The following is a 14,775-nucleotide window of genomic DNA, read 5'->3' as shown; positions in this document are numbered from 1 at the left end:
TGGGTCAGACGGATGGCTGGCTGGCTGGATCAGATGGATGGCTGGCTGGCGGGCTGGATCAGATGGCTGGCTGTGTCAGAGGGATGGCTGGCCGGCTGGCTGGCTGGCTGGCCGGCCGGCTGGCTGGCTGGGTGGCTGGATGGATGGAAGGATGGATGATTGGATGGATGGATGGATGGATGGATGGATCAGATGACTGGCTGGATGAGATGGCTGGCTGGATCAGATGGATGGCTGGCTGCCAGGCCGGTTCAGATGGATGGATGGAACCGAAGGCTGACTGGCTGGCTGTAGCAGATGGCTGGCTGGCTGGATCAGATGGATGGCTGGCTGGCTGGCTGGATCAGATGGATGACTGGAACCGAAGGCTGGCTGGCTGGCTGGCTGGCTGGCGGGCGGGCGGGCGGGCGGGCGGGCAGGCAGGCTGGCTGGCTGGATAAGATGGCAGGCTGGCTGGCTGGATAAGAGGGATGGATGACTGGCTGGCTGAGATGGCTGGCTGGCTGGATCAGACGGCTGGCTGTGTCAGAGGGATTTCTGGCTGGCTGGCTTGATCAGATGGCTGGCAGGCTGGCTGGATCAGATGGCTGGGTGGCTGGATGGATCAGATGGATGGCTGGCTGGCTGGCTGGATCAGATTGCTGGCTGGATGGATCAGATGGATGGCTGGCTGGATGAGATGGATGGCTGGCTGGCTTGATCAGATGGCTGGCTGGATGAGATGGATGGCTGTCTGGATAAAATGGATGGATGGATGGATGGATGGATGGATGGATGGATGGATGGATGGATCAGATGGCTGGCTGGATCAGATGGCTGGCTGGATAAGAGGGATGGATGACTGGCTGGCTGAGATGGCTGGCTGGCTGGATCCGATGGCTGGCTGTGTCAGAGGGATGGATGGCTGGCTGGCTGGATGGATGGATAAGAGGGATGGATGACTGGCTGGCTTAGATGGCTGGCTGGATGCGATGGCTGGCTGTGTCAGAGGGATGGCTGGCTGGCTGGATCAGATGGCTGGCTGGCTGGATCAGATGGATGGCTGGCTGGCTGGCTGGCTGGCTGGATCAGATGGCTGGCTGGATCAGATGGATGGATGGATGGCTGGCTGGCTGGCTGGCTGGCTGGCTGGCAGGATGGGTGGGTGGCTGGATGGATGGATGGATGGATGGATGGATGGATGGATGGATGGATGGATGATTGGATGGATCAGATGGCTGGCAGGATGAGAGGGGTGGATGACTGGCTGGCTGAGATGGCTGGCTGGCTGGCTGGATCAGATGGCTGGCTGTGTCAGAGGGATAGCTGGCTGGCTGCATCAGATGGCTGGCTGGCTGGATCAGATGGCTGGCTGGATGGATCAGATGGCTTTGCTGGTTGGATGAGATGGATGACTGGCTGGCTTGATCAGATGGCTGGCTGGCTGGATGAGATGGATGGCTGGCTGGCCGGACAAAATGGATGGGTGGACGGATGGACCAGATGGCTGGCTGGATGGCTGAGTCCGAATTTTGGACCAGGTGACACCCCCAGAGAACGACAGGGTGCGGCTCTGGGACTCTTACGGGAGGAATGAGGGCTCTGGCCGTCCGCCGCGGAGCCGCGAACGTCGGGAGAACCGGAGCGTGGGAGAGGCGGCAGATTCGGCCGGGCTCCGAGCGCCCACGGCCGGCCGCGTTCCGGCCGATTTCGGGGGTCGGTATCTCGTCCCCAGAGCGCGCCAGCGGGTCGGGGGAGGTGTCCCCGGACTCGCCCGGGCCCCGGGAGTGCGCCTGTGAAATCTGGCGCGCCTGGGCGCGGCGAGGCGGCCGCCACGTGGCCGCGAGCCCGACGGTCCCGGCCGTTCGTATTCGAGGACCGTTTTCTGGAGGCCCCCGGGTCTGGGCACGTGGGCACCGTGGCGCACGTCTGCGGGAGGCCGCGTCGGAGCCGCCCGTGAAGTTTGGCGGGGCCAGGCGGCTCCGTCGGCGCGCCAAGAGCCGCGGGACCCGCGGGCCCCGGGGCCCCGTGGCCGGGGTTCCCCGGGCCTAACCGGGGCGGGCACGGCGGCGAACCCTCCGGGGCACCCCGGGGACGAGGCTCTCCGAGTTTGACTCGGATCGGGCCTGGGGTCACGGAGTTACGGCGCAGCGAAGTCCGAGGCGGGGCACGAGCGGCGCGAGAAGAGCAGCGAGGGAAGAAGAGCGAACCCTCTTCAGATGGCAGGCTGGCTGGCTGTATAAGATGGCAGGCTGGCTGGCTGGATAAGAGGGATGGATGACTGGCTGGCTGAGATGGCTGGCTGGCTGGATCAGACGGCTGGCTGTGTCAGAGGGATTTCTGGCTGTCTGGCTTGATCAGATGGCTGGCAGGCTGGCTGGATCAGATGGCTTGGTGGCTGGATGGATCAGATAAATGGCTGGCTGGCTGGCTGGATCAGATTGCTGGCTGGATGGATCAGATGGATGGCTGGCTGGATGAGATGGATGGCTGGCTGGCTTGATCAGATGGCTGGCTGGATGAGATGGATGGCTGTCTGGATAAAATGGATGGATGGATGGATGGATGGATGGATGGATGGATGGATGGATCAGATGGCTGGCTGGATCAGATGGCTGGCTGGATAAGAGGGATGGATGACTGGCTGGCTGAGATGGCTGGCTGGCTGGATCCGATGGCTGGCTGTGTCAGAGGGATGGATGGCTGGCTGGCTGAATGGATGGATAAGAGGGATGGATGACTGGCTGGCTTAGATGGCTGGCTGGATGCGATGGCTGGCTGTGTCAGAGGGATGGCTGGCTGGCTGGATCAGATGGCTGGCTGGCTGGATCAGATGGATGGCTGGCTGGCTGGCTGGCTGGATCAGATGGCTGGCTGGATCAGATGGATGGATGGATGGCTGGCTGGCTGGCTGGCTGGCTGGCTGGCAGGATGGGTGGGTGGCTGGATGGATGGATGGATGGATGGATGGATGGATGGATGGATGGATGGATGATTGGATGGATCAGATGGCTGGCTGGATGAGAGGGGTGGATGACTGGCTGGCTGAGATGGCTGGCTGGCTGGCTGGATCAGATGGCTGGCTGTGTCAGAGGGATAGCTGGCTGGCTGCATCAGATGGCTGGCTGGCTGGATCAGATGGCTGGCTGGATGGATCAGATGGCTTTGCTGGTTGGATGAGATGGATGACTGGCTGGCTTGATCAGATGGCTGGCTGGCTGGATGAGATGGATGGCTGGCTGGCCGGACAAAATGGATGGGTGGACGGATGGACCAGATGGCTGGCTGGATGGCTGAGTCCGAATTTTGGACCAGGTGACACCCCCAGAGAACGACAGGGTGCGGCTCTGGGACTCACACGGGAGGAATGAGGGCTCTGGCCGTCCGCCGCGGAGCCGCGAACGTCGGGAGAACCGGAGCGCGGGAGAGGCGGCAGATTCGGCCGGGCTCCGAGCGCCCACGGCCGGCCGCGTTCCGGCCGATTTCGGGGGTCGGTATCTCGGCCCCAGAGCGCGCCAGCGGGTCGGGGGAGGTGTCCCCGGACTCGCCCGGGCCCCGGGAGTGCGCCTGTGAAATCTGGCGCGCCTGGGCGCGGCGAGGCGGCCGCCACGTGGCCGCGAGCCCGACGGTCCCGGCCGTTCGTATTCGGGGCCCGTTTTCTCGAGGCCCCCGGGTCTGGGCGCGTGGGCACCGTGGCGCACGTCTGCGGGAGGCCGCGTCGGAGCCGCCCGTGAAGTTTGGCGGGGCCAGGCGGCTCCGTCGGCGCGCCACGAGCCGCGGGACCCGCGGGCCCCGGGGCCCCGTGGCCGGGGTTCCCCGGGCCTAACCGGGGCGGGCACGGCGGCGAACCCTCCGGGGCACCCCGGGGACGAGGCTCTCCGAGTTTGACTCGGATCGGGCCTGGGGTCACGGAGTTACGGCGCAGCGAAGTACGAGGCGGGGCACGAGCGGCGCGAGAAGAGCAGCGAGGGAAGAAGAGCGAACCCTCTTCAGATGGCTGGCTGGCTGGGTCAGACGGATGGCTGGCTGGCTGGATCAGATGGATGGCTGGCTGGCGGGCTGGATCAGATGGCTGGCTGTGTCAGAGGGATGGCTGGCCGGCTGGCTGGCTGGCTGGCCGGCCGGCTGGCTGGCTGGGTGGCTGGATGGATGGAAGGATGGATGGATGGATGGATGGATGATTGGATGGGTGGATGGATGGATGGATGGATCAGATGACTGGCTGGATGAGATGGCTGGCTGGATCAGATGGATGGCTGGCTGCCAGGCCGGTTCAGATGGATGGATGGAACCGAAGGCTGGCTGGCTGGCTGTAGCAGATGGCTGGCTGGCTGGATCAGATGGATGGCTGGCTGGCTGGCTGGATCAGATGGATGGCTGGAACCGAAGGCTGGCTGGCTGGCTGGCTGGCTGGCTGGCGGGCGGGAGGGTGGGCGGGCGTTCAGGCAGGCTGGCTGGCTGGATAAGATGGCAGGCTGGATAAGATGGCAGGCTGGCTGGCTGGATAAGAGGAATGGATGGCTGGCTGGATCAGATGGCTGGCTGGATAAGAGGGATGGATGACTGGCTGGCTGAGATGGCTGGCTGGCTGGATCCGATGGCTGGCTGTGTCAGAGGGATGGATGGCTGGCTGGCTGGATGGATGGATAAGAGGGATGGATGACTGGCTGGCTTAGATGGCTGGCTGGATGCGATGGCTGGCTGTGTCAGAGGGATGGCTGGCTGGCTGGATCAGATGGCTGGCTGGCTGGATCAGATGGATGGCTGGTTGGCTGGCTGGCTGGATCAGATGGCTGGCTGGATCAGATGGATGGATGGATGGCGAACCCTCCGGGGCACCCCGGGGACGAGGCTCTCCGAGTTTGACTCGGATCGGGCCTGGGGTCACGGAGTTACGGCGCAGCGAAGTCCGAGGCGGGGCACGAGCGGCGCGAGAAGAGCAGCGAGGGAAGAAGAGCGAACCCTCTTCAGATGGCTGGCTGGCTGGGTCAGACGGATGGCTGGCTGGCTGGATCAGCTGGATGGCTGGCTGGCGGGCTGGATCAGATGGCTGGCTGTGTCAGAGGGATGGCTGGCTGGCTGGCTGGCTGGCTGGCTGGCTGGCCGGCCGGCTGGCTGGGTGGCTGGATGGATGGATGGATGGATGGATGGATGGATGGATGGATGGATGGATGATTGGATGGATGGATGGATGGATCAGATGACTGGCTGGATGAGATGGCTGGCTGGATCAGATGGATGGCTGGCTGCCAGGCCGGTTCAGATGGATGGATGGAACCGAAGGCTGGCTGGCTGGCTGTAGCAGATGGCTGGCTGGCTGGATCAGATGGATGGCTGGCTGGCTGGCTGGATCAGATGGATGGCTGGAACCGAAGGCTGGCTGGCTGGCTGGCTGGCTGGCTGGCTGGATAAGATGGCAGGCTGGATAAGATGGCAGGCTGGCTGGCTGGATAAGAGGGATGGATGACTGGCTGGCTGAGATGGCTGGCTGGCTGGATCAGACGGCTGGCTGTGTCAGAGGGATTTCTGGCTGGCTGGCTTGATCAGATGGCTGGCAGGCTGGCTGGATCAGATGGCTGGGTGGCTGGATGGATCAGATGGATGGCTGGCTGGCTGGCTGGATCAGATTGCTGGCTGGATGGATCAGATGGATGGCTGGCTGGATGAGATGGATGGCTGGCTGGCTTGATCAGATGGCTGGCTGGATGAGATGGATGGCTGTCTGGATTAAATGGATGGATGGATGGATGGATGGATGGATGGATGGATGGATGGATCAGATGGCTGGCTGGATCAGATGGCTGGCTGGATAAGAGGGATGGATGACTGGCTGGCTGAGATGGCTGGCTGGCTGGATCCGATGGCTGGCTGTGTCAGAGGGATGGATGGCTGGCTGGCTGGATGGATGGATAAGAGGGATGGATGACTGGCTGGCTTAGATGGCTGGCTGGATGCGATGGCTGGCTGTGTCAGAGGGATGGCTGGCTGGCTGGATCAGATGGCTGGCTGGCTGGATCAGATGGCTGGCTGGATCAGATGGATGGATGGATGGCTGGCTGGCTGGCTGGCTGGCTGGCAGGCAGGATGGGTGGGTGGCTGGCTGGATGGATGGATGGATGGATGGATGGATGGATGGATGGATGGATGGATGGATGGATGGATGGATGGATGGATGATTGGATGGATCAGATGGCTGGCTGGATGAGAGGGGTGGATGACTGGCTGGCTGAGATGGCTGGCTGGCTGGCTGGATCAGATGGCTGGCTGTGTCAGAGGGATAGCTGGCTGGCTGCATCAGATGGCTGGCTGGCTGGATCAGATGGCTGGCTGGATGGATCAGATGGCTTTGCTGGTTGGATGAGATGGATGACTGGCTGGCTTGATCAGATGGCTGGCTGGCTGGATGAGATGGATGGCTGGCTGGCCGGACAAAATGGATGCGTGGACGGATGGACCAGATGGCTGGCTGGATGGCTGAGTCCGAATTTTGGACCAGGTGACACCCCCAGAGAACGACAGGGTGCGGCTCTGGGACTCACACGGGAGGAATGAGGGCTCTGGCCGTCCGCCGCGGAGCCGCGAACGTCGGGAGAACCGGAGCGCGGGAGAGGCGGCAGATTCGGCCGGGCTCCGAGCGCCCAAGGCCGGCCGCGTTTCGGCCGACTTCGGGGGTCGGTATCTCGGCCCCAGAGCGTGCCAGCGGGTCGGGGGAGGTGTCCCCGGACTCGCCCGGGCCCCGGGAGCGCGCCTGTGAAATCTGGCGCGCCTGGGCGCTGCGAGGCGGCCGCTACGGGCGCGCGAAGGTGTGGAGAACCGGAGCGCGGGAGAGGCGGCAGATTCGGCCGGGCTCCGAGCGCCCAAGGCCGGCCGCGTTTCGGCCGATTTCGGGGGTCGGTATCTCGGCCCCAGAGCGTGCCAGCGGGTCGGGGGAGGTGTCCCCGGACTCGCCCGTGCCCCGGGAGCGCGCCAGAGAAATCTGGCGCGCCTGGGCGCTGCGAGGCGGCCGCTACGGGCGCGCGAAGGTGTGGAGAACCGGAGCGCGGGAGAGGCGGCAGATTCGGCCGGGCTCCGAGCGCCCAAGGCCGGCCGCGTTTCGGCCGATTTCGGGGGTCGGTATCTCGGCCCCAGAGCGTGCCAGCGGGTCGGGGGAGGTGTCCCCGGACTCGCCCGGGCCCCGGGAGCGCGCCTGTGAAATCTGGCGCGCCTGGGCGCGGCGAGGCGGCCGCCACGTGGCCGCGAGCCCGACGGTCCCGGCCGTTCGTATTCGGGGCCCGTTTTCTCGAGGCCCCCGGGTCTGGGCGCGCGGGCACCGTGGCGCACGTCTGCGGGAGGCCGCGTCGGAGCCGCCCGTGAAGTTTGGCGGGGCCAGGCGGCTCCGTCGGCGCGCCACGAGCCGCGGGACCCGAAGGCCCCGGGGCCCCGTGGCCGGGGGTCCCCGGGCCTGACCGGGGCGGGCACGGCGGCGAACCCTCCGGGGCACCCCGGGGACGAGGCTCTCCGAGTTTGACTGGGATCGGGCCTGGGGTCACGGAGTTACGGCGCAGCGAAGTCCGAGGCGGGGCACGAGCGGCGCGAGAAGAGCAGCGAGGGAAGAACAGCGAACCCTCTTCAGATGGTTGGCTGGCTGGCTGGGTCAGACGGATGGCTGGCTGGCTGGATCAGCTGGATGGCTGGCTGGCGGGCTGGATCAGATGGCTGGCTGTGTCAGAGGGATGGCTGGCTGGCTGGCTGGCTGGCTGGCTGGCTGGCTGGCCGGCCGGCTGGCTGGGTGGCTGGATGGATGGATGGATGGATGGATGGATGGATGGATGGATGGATGGATGGATGATTGGATGGATGGATGGATGGATCAGATGACTGGCTGGATGAGATGGCTGGCTGGATCAGATGGATGGCTGGCTGCCAGGCCGGTTCAGATGGATGGATGGAACCGAAGGCTGGCTGGCTGGCTGTAGCAGATGGCTGGCTGGCTGGATCAGATGGATGGCTGGCTGGCTGGCTGGATCAGATGGATGGCTGGAACCGAAGGCTGGCTGGCTGGCTGGCTGGCTGGCTGGCTGGATAAGATGGCAGGCTGGATAAGATGGCAGGCTGGCTGGCTGGATAAGAGGGATGGATGACTGGCTGGCTGAGATGGCTGGCTGGCTGGATCAGACGGCTGGCTGTGTCAGAGGGATTTCTGGCTGGCTGGCTTGATCAGATGGCTGGCAGGCTGGCTGGATCAGATGGCTGGGTGGCTGGATGGATCAGATGGATGGCTGGCTGGCTGGCTGGATCAGATTGCTGGCTGGATGGATCAGATGGATGGCTGGCTGGATGAGATGGATGGCTGGCTGGCTTGATCAGATGGCTGGCTGGATGAGATGGATGGCTGTCTGGATTAAATGGATGGATGGATGGATGGATGGATGGATGGATGGATGGATGGATGGATCAGATGGCTGGCTGGATCAGATGGCTGGCTGGATAAGAGGGATGGATGACTGGCTGGCTGAGATGGCTGGCTGGCTGGATCCGATGGCTGGCTGTGTCAGAGGGATGGATGGCTGGCTGGCTGGATGGATGGATAAGAGGGATGGATGACTGGCTGGCTTAGATGGCTGGCTGGATGCGATGGCTGGCTGTGTCAGAGGGATGGCTGGCTGGCTGGATCAGATGGCTGGCTGGCTGGATCAGATGGATGGCTGGCTGGCTGGCTGGCTGGCTGGATCAGATGGCTGGCTGGATCAGATGGATGGCTGGCTGGCTGGCTGGCTGGCTGGCTGGCAGGATGGGTGGGTGGCTGGATGGATGGATGGATGGATGGATGGATGGATGGATGGATGGATGGATGGATGGATGATTGGATGGATCAGATGGCTGGCTGGATGAGAGGGGTGGATGACTGGCTGGCTGAGATGGCTGGCTGGCTGGCTGGATCCGATGGCTGGCTGTGTCAGAGGGATGGATGGCTGGCTGGCTGGATGGATGGATAAGAGGGATGGATGACTGGCTGGCTTAGATGGCTGGCTGGATGCGATGGCTGGCTGTGTCAGAGGGATGGCTGGCTGGCTGGATCAGATGGCTGGCTGGCTGGATCAGATGGCTGGCTGGATCAGATGGATGGATGGATGGCTGGCTGGCTGGCTGGCTGGCTGGCAGGCAGGATGGGTGGGTGGCTGGCTGGATGGATGGATGGATGGATGGATGGATGGATGGATGGATGGATGGATGGATGGATGGATGGATGGATGGATGATTGGATGGATCAGATGGCTGGCTGGATGAGAGGGGTGGATGACTGGCTGGCTGAGATGGCTGGCTGGCTGGCTGGATCAGATGGCTGGCTGTGTCAGAGGGATAGCTGGCTGGCTGCATCAGATGGCTGGCTGGCTGGATCAGATGGCTGGCTGGATGGATCAGATGGCTTTGCTGGTTGGATGAGATGGATGACTGGCTGGCTTGATCAGATGGCTGGCTGGCTGGATGAGATGGATGGCTGGCTGGCCGGACAAAATGGATGCGTGGACGGATGGACCAGATGGCTGGCTGGATGGCTGAGTCCGAATTTTGGACCAGGTGACACCCCCAGAGAACGACAGGGTGCGGCTCTGGGACTCACACGGGAGGAATGAGGGCTCTGGCCGTCCGCCGCGGAGCCGCGAACGTCGGGAGAACCGGAGCGCGGGAGAGGCGGCAGATTCGGCCGGGCTCCGAGCGCCCAAGGCCGGCCGCGTTTCGGCCGACTTCGGGGGTCGGTATCTCGGCCCCAGAGCGTGCCAGCGGGTCGGGGGAGGTGTCCCCGGACTCGCCCGGGCCCCGGGAGCGCGCCTGTGAAATCTGGCGCGCCTGGGCGCTGCGAGGCGGCCGCTACGGGCGCGCGAAGGTGTGGAGAACCGGAGCGCGGGAGAGGCGGCAGATTCGGCCGGGCTCCGAGCGCCCAAGGCCGGCCGCGTTTCGGCCGATTTCGGGGGTCGGTATCTCGGCCCCAGAGCGTGCCAGCGGGTCGGGGGAGGTGTCCCCGGACTCGCCCGTGCCCCGGGAGCGCGCCAGAGAAATCTGGCGCGCCTGGGCGCTGCGAGGCGGCCGCTACGGGCGCGCGAAGGTGTGGAGAACCGGAGCGCGGGAGAGGCGGCAGATTCGGCCGGGCTCCGAGCGCCCAAGGCCGGCCGCGTTTCGGCCGATTTCGGGGGTCGGTATCTCGGCCCCAGAGCGTGCCAGCGGGTCGGGGGAGGTGTCCCCGGACTCGCCCGGGCCCCGGGAGCGCGCCTGTGAAATCTGGCGCGCCTGGGCGCGGCGAGGCGGCCGCCACGTGGCCCGGCCGTTCGTATTCGGGGCCCGTTTTCTCGAGGCCCCCGGGTCTGGGCGCGCGGGCACCGTGGCGCACGTCTGCGGGAGGCCGCGTCGGAGCCGCCCGTGAAGTTTGGCGGGGCCAGGCGGCTCCGTCGGCGCGCCACGAGCCGCGGGACCCGAAGGCCCCGGGGCCCCGTGGCCGGGGGTCCCCGGGCCTGACCGGGGCGGGCACGGCGGCGAACCCTCCGGGGCACCCCGGGGACGAGGCTCTCCGAGTTTGACTGGGATCGGGCCTGGGGTCACGGAGTTACGGCGCAGCGAAGTCCGAGGCGGGGCACGAGCGGCGCGAGAAGAGCAGCGAGGGAAGAACAGCGAACCCTCTTCAGATGGTTGGCTGGCTGGCTGGGTCAGACGGATGGCTGGCTGGCTGGATCAGCTGGATGGCTGGCTGGCGGGCTGGATCAGATGGCTGGCTGTGTCAGAGGGATGGCTGGCTGGCTGGCTGGCTGGCTGGCTGGCTGGCTGGCCGGCCGGCTGGCTGGGTGGCTGGATGGATGGATGGATGGATGGATGGATGGATGGATGGATGGATGGATGGATGATTGGATGGATGGATGGATGGATCAGATGACTGGCTGGATGAGATGGCTGGCTGGATCAGATGGATGGCTGGCTGCCAGGCCGGTTCAGATGGATGGATGGAACCGAAGGCTGGCTGGCTGGCTGTAGCAGATGGCTGGCTGGCTGGATCAGATGGATGGCTGGCTGGCTGGCTGGATCAGATGGATGGCTGGAACCGAAGGCTGGCTGGCTGGCTGGCTGGCTGGCTGGCTGGATAAGATGGCAGGCTGGATAAGATGGCAGGCTGGCTGGCTGGATAAGAGGGATGGATGACTGGCTGGCTGAGATGGCTGGCTGGCTGGATCAGACGGCTGGCTGTGTCAGAGGGATTTCTGGCTGGCTGGCTTGATCAGATGGCTGGCAGGCTGGCTGGATCAGATGGCTGGGTGGCTGGATGGATCAGATGGATGGCTGGCTGGCTGGCTGGATCAGATTGCTGGCTGGATGGATCAGATGGATGGCTGGCTGGATGAGATGGATGGCTGGCTGGCTTGATCAGATGGCTGGCTGGATGAGATGGATGGCTGTCTGGATTAAATGGATGGATGGATGGATGGATGGATGGATGGATGGATGGATGGATCAGATGGCTGGCTGGATCAGATGGCTGGCTGGATAAGAGGGATGGATGACTGGCTGGCTGAGATGGCTGGCTGGCTGGATCCGATGGCTGGCTGTGTCAGAGGGATGGATGGCTGGCTGGCTGGATGGATGGATAAGAGGGATGGATGACTGGCTGGCTTAGATGGCTGGCTGGATGCGATGGCTGGCTGTGTCAGAGGGATGGCTGGCTGGCTGGATCAGATGGCTGGCTGGCTGGATCAGATGGATGGCTGGCTGGCTGGCTGGCTGGCTGGATCAGATGGCTGGCTGGATCAGATGGATGGCTGGCTGGCTGGCTGGCTGGCTGGCTGGCAGGATGGGTGGGTGGCTGGATGGATGGATGGATGGATGGATGGATGGATGGATGGATGGATGGATGGATGGATGATTGGATGGATCAGATGGCTGGCTGGATGAGAGGGGTGGATGACTGGCTGGCTGAGATGGCTGGCTGGCTGGCTGGATCCGATGGCTGGCTGTGTCAGAGGGATGGATGGCTGGCTGGCTGGATGGATGGATAAGAGGGATGGATGACTGGCTGGCTTAGATGGCTGGCTGGATGCGATGGCTGGCTGTGTCAGAGGGATGGCTGGCTGGCTGGATCAGATGGCTGGCTGGCTGGATCAGATGGCTGGCTGGATCAGATGGATGGATGGATGGCTGGCTGGCTGGCTGGCTGGCTGGCAGGCAGGATGGGTGGGTGGCTGGCTGGATGGATGGATGGATGGATGGATGGATGGATGGATGGATGGATGGATGGATGGATGGATGGATGGATGATTGGATGGATCAGATGGCTGGCGGGCGGGCAGGCAGGCTGGCTGGCTGGATAAGATGGCAGGCTGGATAAGATGGCAGGCTGGCTGGCTGGATAAGAGGGATGGATGACTGGCTGGCTGAGATGGCTGGCTGGCTGGATCAGACGGCTGGCTGTGTCAGAGGGATTTCTGGCTGGCTGGCTTGATCAGATGGCTGGCAGGCTGGCTGGATCAGATGGCTGGGTGGCTGGATGGATCAGATGGATGGCTGGCTGGCTGGCTGGATCAGATTGCTGGCTGGATGGATCAGATGGATGGCTGGCTGGATGAGATGGATGGCTGGCTGGATCAGACGGCTGGCTGTGTCAGAGGGATTTCTGGCTGGCTGGCTTGATCAGATGGCTGGCAGGCTGGCTGGATCAGATGGCTGGGTGGCTGGATGGATCAGATGGATGGCTGGCTGGCTGGCTGGATCAGATTGCTGGCTGGATGGATCAGATGGATGGCTGGCTGGATGAGATGGATGGCTGGCTGGCTTGATCAGATGGCTGGCTGGATGAGATGGATGGCTGTCTGGATTAAATGGATGGATGGATGGATGGATGGATGGATGGATGGATGGATGGATCAGATGGCTGGCTGGATCAGATGGCTGGCTGGATAAGAGGGATGGATGACTGGCTGGCTGAGATGGCTGGCTGGCTGGATCCGATGGCTGGCTGTGTCAGAGGGATGGATGGCTGGCTGGCTGGATGGATGGATAAGAGGGATGGATGACTGGCTGGCTTAGATGGCTGGCTGGATGCGATGGCTGGCTGTGTCAGAGGGATGGCTGGCTGGCTGGCTGGATCAGATGGATGGCTGGAACCGAAGGCTGGCTGGCTGGCTGGCGGGCGGGCGGGCGGGCGGGCGGGCGGGCAGGCAGGCTGGCTGGCTGGATAAGATGGCAGGCTGGATAAGATGGCAGGCTGGCTGGCTGGATAAGAGGGATGGATGACTGGCTGGCTGAGATGGCTGGCTGGCTGGATCAGACGGCTGGCTGTGTCAGAGGGATTTCTGGCTGGCTGGCTTGATCAGATGGCTGGCAGGCTGGCTGGATCAGATGGCTGGGTGGCTGGATGGATCAGATGGATGGCTGGCTGGCTGGCTGGATCAGATTGCTGGCTGGATGGATCAGATGGATGGCTGGCTGGATGAGATGGATGGCTGGCTGGCTTGATCAGATGGCTGGCTGGATGAGATGGATGGCTGTCTGGATAAAATGGATGGATGGATGGATGGATGGATGGATGGATGGATGGATGGATGGATCAGATGGCTGGCTGGATCAGATGGCTGGCTGGATAAGAGGGATGGATGACTGGCTGGCTGAGATGGCTGGCTGGCTGGATCCGATGGCTGGCTGTGTCAGAGGGATGGATGGCTGGCTGGCTGGATGGATGGATAAGAGGGATGGATGACTGGCTGGCTTAGATGGCTGGCTGGATGCGATGGCTGGCTGTGTCAGAGGGATGGCTGGCTGGCTGGATCAGATGGCTGGCTGGCTGGATCAGATGGATGGCTGGCTGGCTGGCTGGCTGGATCAGATGGCTGGCTGGATCAGATGGATGGATGGATGGCTGGCTGGCTGGCAGGATGGGTGGGTGGCTGGATGGATGGATGGATGGATGGATGGATGGATGGATGGATGGATGGATGGATGGATGATTGGATGGATCAGATGGCTGGCTGGATGAGAGGGGTGGATGACTGGCTGGCTGAGATGGCTGGCTGGCTGGCTGGATCAGATGGCTGGCTGTGTCAGAGGGATAGCTGGCTGGCTGCATCAGATGGCTGGCTGGCTGGATCAGATGGCTGGCTGGATGGATCAGATGGCTTTGCTGGTTGGATGAGATGGATGACTGGCTGGCTTGATCAGATGGCTGGCTGGCTGGATGAGATGGATGGCTGGCTGGCCGGACAAAATGGATGGGTGGACGGATGGACCAGATGGCTGGCTGGATGGCTGAGTCCGAATTTTGGACCAGGTGACACCCCCAGAGAACGACAGGGTGCGGCTCTGGGACTCACACGGGAGGAATGAGGGCTCTGGCCGTCCGCCGCGGAGCCGCGAAGGTGTGGAGAACCGGAGCGCGGGAGAGGCGGCAGATTCGGCCGGGCTCCGAGCGCCCAAGGCCGGCCGCGTTTCGGCCGATTTCGGGGGTCGGTATCTCGGCCCCAGAGCGTGCCAGCGGGTCGGGGGAGGTGTCCCCGGACTCGCCCGGGCCCCGGGAGCGCGCCTGTGAAATCTGGCGCGCCTGGGCGCGGCGAGGCGGCCGCCACGTGGCCGCGAGCCCGACGGTCCCGGCCGTTCGTATTCGGGGCCCGTTTTCTCGAGGCCCCCGGGTCTGGGCGCGCGGGCACCGTGGCGCACGTCTGCGGGAGGCCGCGTCGGAGCCGCCCGTGAAGTTTGGCGGGGCCAGGCGGCTCCGTCGGCGCGCCACGAGCCGCGGGACCCGAAGGCCCCGGGGCCCCGTGGCCGGGGGTCCCCGGGCCTGACCGG

Source organism: Tachysurus vachellii, chromosome 21 (assembly GCF_030014155.1).
Source record: "Tachysurus vachellii isolate PV-2020 chromosome 21, HZAU_Pvac_v1, whole genome shotgun sequence".
Lineage (NCBI taxonomy): Eukaryota > Metazoa > Chordata > Actinopteri > Siluriformes > Bagridae > Tachysurus > Tachysurus vachellii.
This window is presented reverse-complemented; position numbering follows the sequence as displayed.